The sequence below is a fragment of the Desmodus rotundus genome, chromosome 3, assembly GCF_022682495.2.
Source record: "Desmodus rotundus isolate HL8 chromosome 3, HLdesRot8A.1, whole genome shotgun sequence".
In the NCBI taxonomy this organism is placed as follows: domain Eukaryota; kingdom Metazoa; phylum Chordata; class Mammalia; order Chiroptera; family Phyllostomidae; genus Desmodus; species Desmodus rotundus.
This window is the reverse complement of record NC_071389.1, coordinates 40,330,895-40,346,099: the sequence shown is the minus strand read 5'-3', so window position 1 is coordinate 40,346,099 and position 15,205 is coordinate 40,330,895.

Sequence of the window (15,205 nt, the reverse complement as noted above, 5' to 3'; positions counted from 1 at the left end):
CAGGTTCCCTCACGGGTGATTTTGGAGGCCCCAAAGGACCCCCCACTAAGATGAGGGAGGAGAGGTCATCCCTATTCCCTTGCAAATAATTCAGCAAAGCCAATCAGGTCAACCTTTGGGGCTAGTAAGCAAAACAGGAATAACACCTATTGAGTCTTTTCAATGGAAACTGCCATCAGTTGTCCTTATTTTGTTGTACTGGAAGTAGGTTTGCCAGATAAAATACAGGGTGCCCGGTCAAACTTGAATTTCAGACAATTAAAATATTTTTTGCTATGCAGTATGTCCCAAATGTTGCATGGGATGTACTTACACACACACAAAATGATTTATTGTGTATCTGAAATTCAAATTTAACCAGGTGTTCTCTATTTTTATTTGCTAAGTCTGGGAAATACTTTCACAAGTCACTAGATAACTTCTTATAAGTACATTCCCTTGCAGGTGTCAGGGGATAGCATGACATAGCACAACTTGCAAAGTGAGGGTAATGATAGAACTTGTCCCCGAGAGGTAGTGAGCCTCCCATCACTGAGAGTTCACTCTCCACTTCCCGGACCTTCCTTGTACTTTCAACCCCTCACTATTCAGCTCCTGGGGACAAGGAGCATAAACCCTGAGACAATTGCTTGGGTTTGAACCCTGGTTCCATAGCTTAATAACTGTATGACATTACATTAAGTAATATAACTTCTCTGTGTGTTTCTTACTTTCTCATTATGAAATGGGGAGAATAATAGTCACTGCCCTATAAAGTTGTTTTGAGGCTTGAACGTACCTAGATCAGTGCTTGGCCCATGGGAAGAAATAAATACTACTCATTATCATTATTCTTTTCATTATGATTCCCTGGTAACTACTTATAAAAGGAGTTGGGCTGGTGGGAGTCCTGTGGTCACCTCAAAGCTGGGACAGAATTTTGGGTCTTGGAAACCTTTGCAGAACCCCTGTAGCTCAGAGAAGAAAAAGCCTTTGGGAATATCTAGTGCAATCCTCTGGTTTTACCAGTGAAGAGAAAACTCAAGGCAGAGAGGCCAAATGGCTGGCTTCAAACTTCACAGTGGTTGAGGGTGAAATCGTGGGGTGAAAAGGCAGATATAGATCAAAAGAGCACTAAGGAATAGGCTAATGTTTGGGAGCCTTTTGCAAGAATCACAGAATTACAGGATTTCAGAGCCACCAGGAATGACCATGCAGAATTTGCCACCGGGGTTAGCCTAAGGCAAGATACTGACAGGAGTCCAGTTTTATTGGACTTCTATTATTAGTTTTGCCTTGGTGTTTGCTACATGTCTTTTGGCAAGTCCCCACCTTCTCTGGCCTTCAGTTTCCCATCTGCACAATGGAGATAATCATCTTAGGTCTGTATGTTTCCTAGGGTTATTGCAAAACCTTTGGAAAAAATGATACCTCGCTATGTCCCAAAAACTCACTAGCCCACTTTGCCCTTGTGGCCTTTCCCCAGCTCATCAGAGTGCTGCCTTTCTTCCCATCCTTGGCTTCCAGCCCTCAAATGCCTGGGCTATCTGGTCTTCAATGGACTGATGACCAGCAGATGCCAGTAGGTGGGGTAAGGGTGGAGATGGTTTCTCTTGCTATTTGGCTTGCATTACCCATCATCCTAGATTGAAACCACGCAAACAGTCTTTGAGCTCAGCTCTCACCCATTACTTTTTTAACTGAGCTGAGTGGCCTTGCAAAAAGCAAATCTGATCTCGACATTTACCAACCTAACATTTGTGTGTTGGTGTGACACTCGTCCGAAATCCACTGCCATTTATTACCTCTCACCTACACTTTTGAACTTTAGCTTCTCTGTACCCAGTTTCCCTGCTCAAACCCATTCTTTGTGTCCACCAAGAAATTGTTCTAAAATAAAATCTAATTAAGACACCTGTTTGCTTCAAACCCATCATCCATTAAAGGGAATAGACTTCAGGGAATTTGTGAACACCCTGAAATGTGCACCCTAGTTCTGTTTGTGTGCATATTAACTTTGAACAAATTTTCAGAGGTATCTGTGACATTCCCTGCCTCCCACCCAGCCCCCTAAAAAAATTTATAAACCTCTGCTTCACAGGATAAAGTCCAAACTCATTAATTTGTAAGGCGTGCAAAGCCCTCATGATATAGTTTTTACCAACACCAGTTTTATTTTGGAGTCTCTTGGTCAGTCCCAATTGTTCAGATACATCTTGCTATTTCTCACCTCATTGGCTTTGCTCAAACTGTGCCCTCTGCCTTGAACAGCTTCTTCCTATCCTTCCCACTGAACTCCCTCCCTCATCTGGCTGAACCCTACTATTATAACTCAATTCAAGAGTTCCTTCTTCCACAAAGCTTCCTCTGACCCTCTCCTCCATCCCACACTAGACAGAGGCCCCTCCCTGGGCTGTCTCCATGACGATGTATCCACCTCTACTGATCGTGCTGGTCCCGTTGTGCTCCTCTGAAATGAAAGCTCTGTGAGGATGAAACTGTGGCTTATTCATCCTTTACATCATCTCTTTCCTTAAAGACAGTGGACTTCAGGGGCTGGCCACATCTACATCATCTGGGGTTTTGCAAGAAATACAAATTCTAGGCCCCACCCCAGACCTATTCTATCAGAAACTCTGGGGGTGGGGCCAGCAAGCTGTGCTTTAATGGGCCTTCCAGGTGACTCTGGTGCCCACTCAAGTCTGTAAGACACTGATCTGGAGACACTCCCCTGTCTCTTACCTGGTTTACTGAGATAGCTTCTAACTGGGCTTCCTCAACCATCACCTTCCAATCTATTCTCCACACTCCAGCCAGAACTACCCTTTTATAACAAAAGGCCTTGCTCAAAAGCCTTCGATAACCTCCTTTTGCCCGTGGAATTAAATCCAGGTTCCTCACCATGGCCTACAGAGCCCTGCATGATCTGGCCTTGCTTTTTTCTCCAGCCTCAACCCCATCTCCCTTCACTAATTCTCTACACTGGCCTGTTTTAACTTCTCAGACTGACAATTCCTTCCTGGGATTGTGTGTGGGGTGGTGGGCAGGGTAGGGAGGGACATGCATGAGTCACCTTCTCTGCCCTTCAGGAGGAACAGTCCAGTGAGAGAGATAAATATGAACACAAATAAACATGCAGAGTACAGGAAGCAGAGTACAGAGCTGTGTGCATGATACAGGAGCAGCTAAGATGAATTCCATTTCGGGATTCCATTCTGTGGCGACTTCCGACCATTTCTAAAGCTCGTGGGTATAGGTTTCCCATGCAAACATTCCAACTCCGTGGAATTAAATCCAGGTTCCTCACCATGGCCTACAGAGCCCTGCATGATCTGGCCTTGCTTTTTTCTCCAGCCTCAACCCCATCTCCCTTCACTAATTCTCTACACTGGCCTGTTTTAACTTCTCAGACTGACAATTCCTTCCTGGGATTGTGTGTGGGGTGGTGGAGTAGTGAGGGTGGAGTCATTTCATCTCCCTGAGTCTCAGCCCCTACATCTGTGAAACAGGGGCAATGTCCACCATGAAGGGGAGTTGGAAGGGCACATCAGAGTGTGCGTGATGCACCCTGATACTGGGGCCTATACTGGGGGCTTAGCAGGTACTAATTCTCCCCTTATCTCTGGGGTAGGTTCAAGTTTAGACCTTGAGGGGACCTAAGCTTCAGCAGGAAACTAAGCATGTCCTGAAAAACTGAGGAGTTAAGGAGCAGACATAAGGTTAGGCTTCAAGAGAAAGGAAATTTCCCCTCTGCATTGAGAAATCTCAATGTGGGTGTGGTAGCGAATGTGAAAGTGGAACCTCCCTCCAGGGCCCCCGCATTTACCAGAAGGGGCAGCAGGGCTTGCAAAGGCCTTACAGAAAGAGCAGCAGCTGAACAGGAACTGGGGCCACCGGTTCTGGGAAGCTGGGGCTTCAGGCTCACAGGCGGCAGGCCCAGTGTTTACAAACTCCAGGAACACCTGCACCCAGACTGTGGTAGACAGAGTGAATCGCGGTGAGCTATTGGTACAAGTCCTTTGGAGCTGGAAAGTTGGAGAGAAAGCTGGGATCACTTCTCCAGGGCCCAGGACTCTGGCTCTCTACACAGACAGCTTCACTATGAGTGCTGGGAGGAGGTGGGAAACCCAAAGCAGGCTAAGTGGGTCAGATGTTCATTTGTTTATTCGTTCATTCACTCCCTAGTTCCTCATCTGTGAGATGGGAAAAGGAATCCCTTCCCAGTCTATTTGGGATGTATATAGTGGGAAAGGGTGGAGGGAGGGTCGCTATGGAGATCAAATGAGATAATTAATTCAGTCACCCATTTATTTAATGTACAGTAACTAAGCACCTGCTGTAATAAAAATAATAATGGACACTTATTGAGTGTCTAGTAAGTGTCCAGCGTGATGCTAACTACTTTAACCCTCACGACCACTTTCTCAGGTCGCTGCTGTTTTTCCACCTACAGGTGAGGAAACTGATGCACAGAGAGATGAAGTCGTCTAGATCACACAGCTAGTCAGTGGTAGAGCAGAACTTTGATCACAAGCTGACGGCTCACTTGTCCTGTATTTACAGCCACAAATGGGACCTAAGTCTTATCTCCTGCACTAAAGTAGGGAATCTTCAAAGTTAAAAATTATCTACTAACCTCTGAATCTGCAGTGCCCAGGCATGGCCCAGCATGTAGTAGCTGCTCACTAAATGTGGGTGGGCCAAGTGAATATCTATAAAACCAAGTGAAATGCCAGTGAGCAGAGAAGAAAACAGAGAGCATGTCAGGTAACACAGAGGTGCTACAGAGGGTCCCCTGGGGTTTGTGCTGGGTCAGTGTGTATCCGTCAGGGTCTCAACAACCCACCAATGGCTCCCATGAAATATTTAGAGAAGGGCTTATTTGCAAACGTGCAGACGTAGAGGAATCACAAAGGAGAGAATAGGCAGTTAGTAGCTACCAAACTTTTCCCACAAGGGGAGGGAGAATACTGCAGAGTTGACCCATCACCTCAGGAGGAGTAGTGAGGGACGTGGCCAGCTCCAGTGTCCTTGCAAGGAGGGAAATCAAAGAAATGCATTTCCTTTCTCCCTCTGGTCACCTTCTGAAGCTCCCTACTGGCCAGGAATCCACGATGGCATACCCACCAATCAACTTCCTGGGCACAGAACAGATGGGGAAAGGTGGAGTGTGTTTCCAGAAGGGGAAATGAAGGATGTTCTGCACAGACAAGAAGAGTAAGCAGGTGTTTTCTGGAAAACAGAGCAGGGGAGGGCTTCCTGTTAAGGGAAAGGATATGAGGTCACACTGTCCAGAAGGTTTGGAATACTCTAGGTACTTTGGTATAGCATACATTGGGGAAGAGAGACAGAGCAGCTGGAAATGACATTGGAGAGAGAGGCAAGGGCTGGGTCATGGCGTGTTAAGGCAGGGAACCCTATCCTGCCGGCATTAAGGAACCACCAAAGGCATTTAACCAGGGCAATGTCTCAGGTGGGTTTGCATTCTGGAGCAATTTCTTTGTCCACAAGGTGGTGAATGATTTGAGGAAGGAAGAATGGGGACCCTTTGGGGACCTATTGCAACAGTTTTGAAGAGACAAGGATGAGGGTCTCAATAGGCAGAAGCCCACTCTCCTTCAAGTAAGAGGAGGACGGTCCAGACCCTTGGGCACCACAGGGCCTAGACCTACCCCCACAAGGCACCTTTATCTCCCTTCAAGGGCGTGCTTGGAGCAGAGCAGGCCCAGTGCTAAAAACCAGAGTTAGGTCACAGTGCCTTGGGGAGAGCTCTGGATTCCATTTCTTTTTTGTGTGGAGAGAAGTTGTGAGAGGACTCTGGGAGAGACTGCAAATCTCTAAGAGACAAGGGTGCCTTGGCCAAACAAGAGAAAGAGATGGAAAGAAAAGGTCAGAAGATGAAAAGGAGCTGCCTTTGTTGTTAGAATGTGTGGGAGGCTATACCCAGGGGAAGAAATAGATTCTGAAAAGTGCTTCAGACACTAGGAAACAAACTGGAGGGAAACTGGTGGATCTCTGTGATCATTTATTTTTATTTTTGCTGGTGTTGAATACCATGGGGAGCTGGGAGAGGAGGAGAGGATTAGGAGAGATGGGAAGGATCAGAAGCAAACATTTCTGGGGAAATTAACAATTTGAAATGCCAAGTGGCTGGGAAAACTTGCAAAGAGCTTAAATTGAACTTAGAAGAAGACTTCCATAGTCAGGGTCCATTGCAAAAGGGCTGATGTTTGGAAGGTGGGCCATTTTTTAACTTCCAGGGATTATTGTGGACAGTCATGTTTTCTTCATCACTGAAGTATAATTATGTCTGAATTCCTTACAATAAAGTAGGTGACGGAATAGTAAGATGGGAGCTAGAACAGAAAAGAACACTACCTTATGTTACATTGGCATCAGGACACCGTCCACTGGCAGAGATTATAGGTGATGGAGGCTTACAGGTGTCTAACTTCTTTTAAATGGGGAAATAATTCCCCCCAGTTGCATACGTATGCTCCCATGTCCATTATTTTATTCGATTCTCCTAACAGCATTTTAGCTATCATGGAGAGGAACAGTATAGGGCAGAAGTGGCCAAACTCTTCCTATGCAGCATCAGATAGTAAGTATTTTAAATGTTGTGGGGTCACATATGATCTCTGGCACATATTCCTCTTTATTTCTTATTTGTTAAACAACCCTTTAAATGTGTAAAAATCATTCCTAACTTGCAGGCCATACAAAATCAGCCACAGAAAAACAGGCCTCTGTAGTATGTTTTAAAAAGTATAGCCATTGGATTTTTGACCTGGGTTTAAATTTTCATTCTGTCCTTAACAGCCTGAATGATTTTTGGCAAGTCACTTAATGTTCTTTTCCTTCTCTTGTAAAATGACCACACCTGCCTCACCAGGCTCTTGAGAGGACAGAAAGAGATACTTCCTTGGTTCAAATCCTAACTCTGCCATTTATCTGCAGTGTATTTCTCACCAATTAAACTCTGTGCGTCAGTTTCCTTATCTGAAAAATGAAGATAACGGTAGCCCCAATTTTCTGTGATTGTTGTGTGGATGAAATGCTATAAATGTCAAACTCATAGAATAGTGCCTAGCATGTAAAAGTTGTCCATATTGTTATTAATATTATACAAACACTTAAAGTACCTGGTACAAGGTCGATGCTTGCCAAATGGTAGCTGACTGTGGCAGCTACTCTCCAATAAGAAAGCAGATTCTAAGAAATTAAGGAAGGCCGGGGCATAATGCGAAGGCCTGGTTCTGCCAGAGTTCAGCTGCAGTTCACTCTTGATTTCTGTCCTGCAGGATGAAGCGAGCATGACTGGCTGCATGAAAGTGAGCCCTGACTCTCTGTCCCATGTGCAGGGCTCACCCCACCATCAGATAAGCACTTTCGCAACCTAAATCCATTTTGATCTCAGCAGAGATCTATGTACACATGCACGCACTTGGCAGCCATGGGCTGCAGACCCGGTGCGCTCGCTGGTGATTTGAGCCGTGTTATCAATACTTGTGAGTGTAAACTTGGGAGATCAAAGCTATCCAGGTCGGGAAGGCTAATATTTAAATTCCAGACTTGCAGGCACAACTCTGAAATTCCATGGCTCAGAATCAAGTTCACGTACCAAATCAAGTCAAACATTTGTTTGACAGAGTTGTAGGGCTCTGGAGTATGGGTGGGGTTTGCATTTAGAGAAATTGGGGGTCTGCCCAGAATGGAATTTCTGTGAAATTCTGGCTGAGAATAGTTTTTAGGTTCAAAGCTCTGTGTGACCCTACTTGGAGCAAACACATTTTCACGGCCCAGCTTTGATATCACAGAGGACATGTTTTCAGTCTCTGGAAGTAATACCTTCTGCTGCTTTCAAGCAGTACGACCTGGAGATACCACCAGCACGTACCTTGCAGGACCATATAAAAACTACATATAATGAACATGTATTTCCCAAATATAGCAGGGTCTCAACACATGCTAGCTCTGTATCTCTAATTGTTTCTTCTAAGTGATAGAATCCCCTCACCACTGCAAACATGCAGACCAAAGCCTATCTCCTCTGGAGATATCAAATCATCTTTTGTTTGCCCACTTCAATAAGCCTCTGGTGAGTGCCTTTCACATGCTAGCCACCATGGAAGGCCCTCAAGGAGAGTAGTCTGTGCTGATTACAATACAATGCAAATGACTTGGAAGTAGAATGTACCCAGGTCTTTGGGTTCATGGGTAACAGAAACAGTCATTCCTCCTCGTAGCAGTGGACTATGTCTCATGGAGCATCTGGACCTCCAACCTCTTCCTAAATGCAGTGTGATAAATAACCTTAAATCCCATAAGCCTAGGTTGAAATTCCAGTTCTGCCACTTTTTGAACTGTGTCATCGGAGCACATAATTTAAGCTCACTGAACCTCAGTTTCCTTGTCTGTAGAATGGGGATAATTCCACTATCTACCTCATAGAGGTGTTGGGAGAAATAATGAGATAATCCATGTAGAGCACTTAGCACTGCTCCTTGTAAAGCTAGCACATAGTAAACCCTTTTAACTACCTTCATTTAAAAAGGAGTAGACTTAACTTTTCATCTTAAAAACAGGATATTCTATCTAATTCTCTTGACATATAACCAAATTAATCATATCTTTCATTCTTGTAATTCTTTTAACATTTTTATAGTAAGTTGAAACTTACAAAATCGCCAACATTTGACCAAATTTGACCTACAAAAATGGCAAGTTCATGCTGGCTTGTCAGGGCACCTGATCTCCACAGCAACTCTGTGAGAGTGTCAGCATCTGTGGGGTTTCTTCCCACAGTCTTTCCCAAAAGCTTCTCCTCCCCCACTTACATGGATGCTGAGACAGCCTCCTGTTCAATGACTACTGTTGTTTGGCCCAAGGGTAAGCGTGTGGACTAGCTGCACCAAAGAGTCTTTTCCCTGAGATTTTTTTTTTGAATAGAGTCCTGGAGAGCTTTGCTAGCCTTTCTCCAGTAAACGAAGTTATTGGGTATTAAACTCCGGAGCAGATGATGGCTATGTTTTCTACCATTCACTTATTCAGTTAGTATTTATCGTGCACTTTCTCTGCTCCAGACACTGTGTTGGATGCAAGTGATTTAGAAATCAACAAATGAATAAGATCCTTTTCCTCAATGAACTTAATTGTATGAGAATAGACAGAAAGTAAGCAAGAAAACAAACAAACATGTAAGTACAGCAGAGTGTGATAAACACTGTGCGGGGACTGTGTGGAAAGAGCTAGGCTGCAAAGCGAGAGAAGCACGCAGCCAGCACCCCGACAGAAGCAGCGAAAACATTGGAGGGATCTGAGCCTCTGGTTCCAGCAGCCCCGAGACCTGCTCTTTCGCTCTCCTCCCAGCACCTTGGTTCCTCAGGGCTCCTTGGATCTCATGAGCTGCAAACACATTTCTCTCATTGTTAGAGTTGAATAAAGCTGAGTTTCTGGCATTTGCAATCATAAGGGCCCACTCTAATAAGCAGTCTAGATGGGAACACTTATTCTTCTCCCTGAAAAATTAAGCAAGTAAGGACTTGTTTGGGCAAGTGAGTCTAACACTTGAGCCACACACATCCTTTTTGGATATTTAGTTAAGTATAAATCATGTAACCTGGAATGTTTCATAAGATTGAAAAAATAATTCAACTTTAGTTAGGCCATTGACAGCTTCACCATCTTTGACAGTTTTTGATGATCAACAGTATGGAAAGATTGATAGGATCAGAGTGTCCGGAAACTGAAGAGAACGTTAAGTATCATGAAATCAGACCTCATTTTACAGATGTGGAGAGAAAGGCTCAGCACTGATACATGACACGTTCAAAATCACATAGCTTGTGAGCAATCAAATTAAAGTTGAACACAGGACTCCTGACTCCGGTCCATGTTCAAACTACCATCAATGTATTCATTCACTCATTAAAGAAACATTTTGAGTGCTTGTTATGTGTCAGACCCTGTTCAAGTTGGTTCCTGTCCTTGTGGAGTTTTATTCTAATTAGGAAAAGACAGATAAACAAACAAATAGAAAATCTGATGGTTCATGAGAGAGTAGCATGAGAGAGTATGACTTCATGGACAGAGGGCAGAAGTCATGTCATTTAAACTGAGTGGTCAGGGAAGTTCTTCTCTGAAGAGGCATCACTTAAATTAGGATCTGAATGGCCAGAAGAATTGGCCACATGCAGATTTAAGGTAAGAGTGTTTGAGGGAGATTAGACAGCTGGATACAAAGGCTCCAAAATGAATTGACCTGTTCAAAGAACAGAAAGAGGAATAGTGTAGCTGAAGCACTGTGGAAGAAGGTGAGGAACTGGATGGTGATATGAGCTGAAGGTGGAGAGGTTGCCAGGGGCTAGACTGTGGCCTCCGGGTCCAAGGTAAAGAATTAGGCTTTTATCTTAAGTGTAACAGAAAGCCATTTGGGCAGCAGTAAACAAAGAAGCAACAGGACCTAATTTCTGTTTTAAAACCTGATTCTGATCACTTGTTGGACAATGAGGGGTAGAAATAAAGAGCCAGTCATGCAGGCAAGAATGCTGGGGATCTGGAGTGGGGTGGAGCAATGGAGGCGAAAGAAGAGGATTTCAGACGTGCCATGGAGGTCAAGTGGACAAGACGTGCCGGTGGCTCGGGTATGGGGAAAGATGCACCTGGTCAGGATCAGTAGTTAAGTCATGGCGTTTTGCCTTAAGAAGCTGAATACTTGCTGTTGCTACTCACTGTGAGGAACTGGAAAAGATGAAGGATTGCAGAGAAAAAATAAACCATGAGTTCTGTTTTATGTGTTACTCTGCACTCTTGCACAACAAGAGGTCCATAACTGACAAAGTAAACCTGAAGAAGAATCAATAGGAAACCTTAGAGGACAGGGATCATTGGTTGCTGCTCAGCTGCTGCACAGCTGGCCATCTGGTCCCCTTATCCCTTATTGATTAATCAATGTGGAGCAGCCTGAAAAGTAATCATCACCATTATGGCAAACCACAGAGAGGGATGCAGAACTACCAAGAGATCCAACCTAGCACTAAAAGTTACTAGGTCACACCCCACCAGGAGATGCAGAGTTGTATGGGAAGGGGTGTTCCAGGCAGAGGGCTCCAACTGTTCAGAGATGGGCAGGACCATGCAGAGCCAGAGGAGACAGTCAAGGGCACTCAGGATAGACTTACACTCTAAGACAATAGACCAGTGCTTTGTGTTGTAGGTGAGAGGTAAATATAAGGAGACAGCACCATGTAATCAAACTTGAAGGAAAAGCGTTCATTCATTCAATAAATCCTTATTGTGCCCAATCTTTGTGCAAAACTGTTCTAAGTACAAAAACATAACAATAAATGGAACAAAGACCCTGCCCTCAAGAAATTTATGTGTAGCAGAAAAAGACTGACAGTAAACAAATAATGTAACCACCATATGTCAGGGCCAGCTATGTGCTGTGGAGAAAGGCTAAGCGGTTTGTGTGTTTTGTGCAGTTTGAGCTTTGTGCGCCCTGCCCGGTGCAGCTCAGCCTGTATAAAGCCTATAGAGAAAACACAGTCTGAGGTCTGTTCACAAGGTCTGTGCAGCTGCTGGTGGCTTTCACACCAAGGAAGCCTTCTTCCTCCTCCTTGGCACATATCACTGGGGCTGAATGTACAAGGGTGGGGAGGGCATCATGAGATCAGAGAGATAACAGGGCCAGTTCTTGTGGAGCCTTGTAAGCCATTGTCAGAACCTTGGGTTTTACCCTGAATGTGATATGTTGACAGAGCAGGGGGGAAGGGAAGAGCAGATAGAGGCACCCTATATTTCACCCCAACCCTACGTCATTCACCTGTCCCTCCCTGCCCCTGACCCTGCTTTGGTTAGTACGTTCTCTGCAGGTGGGGAAAAAATCAGAAACTTTCGTTCTCTCTCTACAATGACATCTACAAAATCCCTAATTCTCTGTTGATCCCTTACAGAACCCCCACCAGAAATTTCCAGGTTATGTTAGGGAGAGAGGTAAACCTACCATCTATTTCAAACCAAATAACCCACTTTATCCCTAAGGTGGTTTTCTTGGTGGCAAGGCTCCAGGATGAGGGAGAGAGATATCAAGAAACCTGGTCTTGGGTCTGTCCCTGTCTCTTTGTGTCTCCTTGGGTAAGTCAACTCCCTTCTTTGTGGGTGGGGTTTGGGGCCCAAACTTCATTCTCTTTAAACACCCTTCCCACTCTAATATTCCTCGAACCCTCACCAGTCTTTTCCTTCTCAACATTGCCCCACCTTCAGGCTTTGATATGTGTACACTGTGGAAAAAGGAATGGGAGGTCCAGGGTGGTGAGGGGACTCAGGCTGAGCCAGTGAAAGGCATCTGGCCCATTCTGGTCCAACACCGAGGAGGCCTAGCAGCTGGAACCACGGGGGTTCGTCCTGGTGACTGCTGGGGAAAGTACTAGCTCTCATTGCAGAAGGGACTCTGACAGGCTAAATCTAAACCAGATGTGCACCAGAGAGAGCAGGGCCTATTACAAAGTGTTGTGAAATGGCCCAGGGGAGGTAAATAAGCAAAAACAGGCCAGTTGCCTAGCAGCACTTAAAACAAGCAGCAGCTCAATTGCCAGTGGCCAGGGCAGAACTGCTTTCTGCTTGGGGGAAGAAAAGGACAGGGAGGGTTTGAGGCTGATGAGCACCCAGGGGGCCTGTTCCCAGCAGCCCTGCCCCACTCCCTGCAGGCCACTCCTGTTCTCTGGGGTGGTAGGGCCTGCCGCTGGCCCTGCCTAACTGGGATCTGCAGCCTCGGGGGCTTTGCACCCAGCCAACTCCACAGGGTCAGGGTGGGAGCCTCTCCTCAATGCTGGGAATTGGGGTGAGGAAGAGACCCCACCCACTCTTGAGAACTGTGCTCCGGCAGCATGCACCAGGAGGAGGAACAGGAACACAGCTACAGAGATCTGTCAAAGGTCTCCTACGTGCCCAATACCTGTGTTGTACATGTGACTGCTCATCATTCGTTTCCTCATACATAATGTATTTCTTGAGCACCTATTATGTCCCAAGCACTGTGACTAACCCCAGGAACAGACAAAAAGGAGTAAAAGAGACACACTCTTTGCTTTCCCCATGTGGGAGGAGACAGACATTAAACAAGGAATCACACAATCAAATGCATGATTATAAATCATGTCAGGGGCTGTGAAGGAAAGAGGAGCATGAAACATGAAAGAGGCAGGTAGAATTTAAACAAAGCATTTGGGGAAGGTTGCCCTTAGGAAGGTTAGTTGAGATTTAAAGAATGAGTAGGTGTCAGCCAGGGGAAAGAGGGGAAAGGGAGTCTCAGGCAGCTGGAACAGCAGGTGAGGAGGCCCCAAGGTAGGCAGACCCTCTGCTTAGGAGGCAATGGCAGAGGGAGAGCCGGGCTGCAGAAGCGATAGGAAGTGGAGAGGTGGGCCCTTACACGAAAAAGACGGGGATTTTGTCCTAAGTGCAACCACAACAAAAAATCCCTTGGGGGTTGTTTGTTGATAATAATATTGGGGGAGTGTCAGGAGCCCTGAGTTGATCCGATTCCCATTTGTAAAAGATTATTCCTGGGTATAACATGGCAATTCTGAAAGGGAACCAAAAAGGGTCAAGAAGGCCAGTTAGGAGTTCCTGCAATAATCCCAGCTAAAATGCCAATGGCTTGGATTTGGAGGAGGAGAGGGGGGAATAAAGAAGAAGAGAAGTTCAAGGTATATTCATTATTGACTCCACTAATACAAGTCAGGTATCTCATCCCATTCACAAGGTTGAGTAATGTGTCCAATCCCCTGGAGGCGCAGCTCCGACAGGACAGATCTGGGGTTAGAGCTCAGACCTTCCTGGCTCCTGAGCCCGAGCTCTGTTTAGAATGCTGTACCACCTACACCACCATATGATTTCACTTACATGTGGAATCTAAAAACACAAACTAAGGGAACAAACACAACAGAAACAAACCATAGATACACAAAATAAATTGGTGGTCACCAGATGGGAAAGGGGTTGGGTGACTGGGTGAAAGAGGTGAAGGGATTAAGAAGGACAGACTGGCAGTCACAAGACAGTCGCGGGAATGTAAAGTACCGCGTAGGGAATATAGTTGATAATATTGTAATAACTATGTATGGTGTCAGGTGGGTACTAGACTTATAAGGATAGCACATCTTAAATTACATAAATGTCTAACTATCATGTTATATACCTAAAGCTTACATAATACTGTATATTAACTGTAATTGAAAATTTAAAAAAAATTAATTGTTTTTTTCCAATGACCTGCTGAGAATGCAGGGCCAACCAGAGGGGTAGAATCACAATAGGAAGGGAGGGTAGTGTGTGTGTGTGTGTGTGTGTGTGTGTCTGGGGGTAGGGGGAAGTACTCAGCAGGCAGTGCGTGTTTGCGCACTGCCCACCTGTGTGTGGCAACTTCGAGAGGCATCTCTGGCTACTGTCATAATTAGCCCCTTTCAGGCCAGTACTTGCTTATCCCCCAGCAATGATGGAGATACGCACCTCCTCCTTGGGGGACAGCTGAGGCAGCTTCCACAGCCCAGTGGCAAGCTGGTCTGAGAGTCAGGGGCCCAGAGACAGCAGCTCAATGGTTACCCTGCAGATCTAGGCTTGGATCACAGATCTGCCTGTGACCTTGGGCCAGTTTATGAACTTCTGCATTTTCAGTTTGCCAACCTGCAAAATGCCTGCCTTGTAGTGTTACCATGTTTAAGGAGATACTGGTGCTGAACTTAGTGCCTTACACAGAAGCAGCACTCAAGAAAGAATGTCCATTTTTACCATGGCAGCTAAAGACCCTTGTCAAGATGTAGCATTTGTACTCCACATCCACGGTGGCTGTCTCCCTCTCCTACCTCAGTCTGCTGTTTGGAGAAGCACTGGCCTGTGAGTTGGGAGACCTGAGCCCTTCTTCTGACTCTGCTGCTGACTTACTATGTGCCTTTGTGAGATCCTTCCCTCTCTGAGCTTCAGGTCCTCTCACCTATAAAATGAGAGGTTGTTGTACCAGATGGGATTCTAATCCAGGGCATACAAAGAAGACCCTGCTATTTACTTGGGAAGTAATGGAAAAGCTGGACATACAAATTATATAAATATGTTTTGAATTAAATATGGGTTTTTTTTCCTGAACACTTTTAACATGCCCCAGAGAGTGTTCAATCTGGGCAAACCTGTCCTACACAAGAGTTGACTATAGTCCCACAGATGGGTTGTC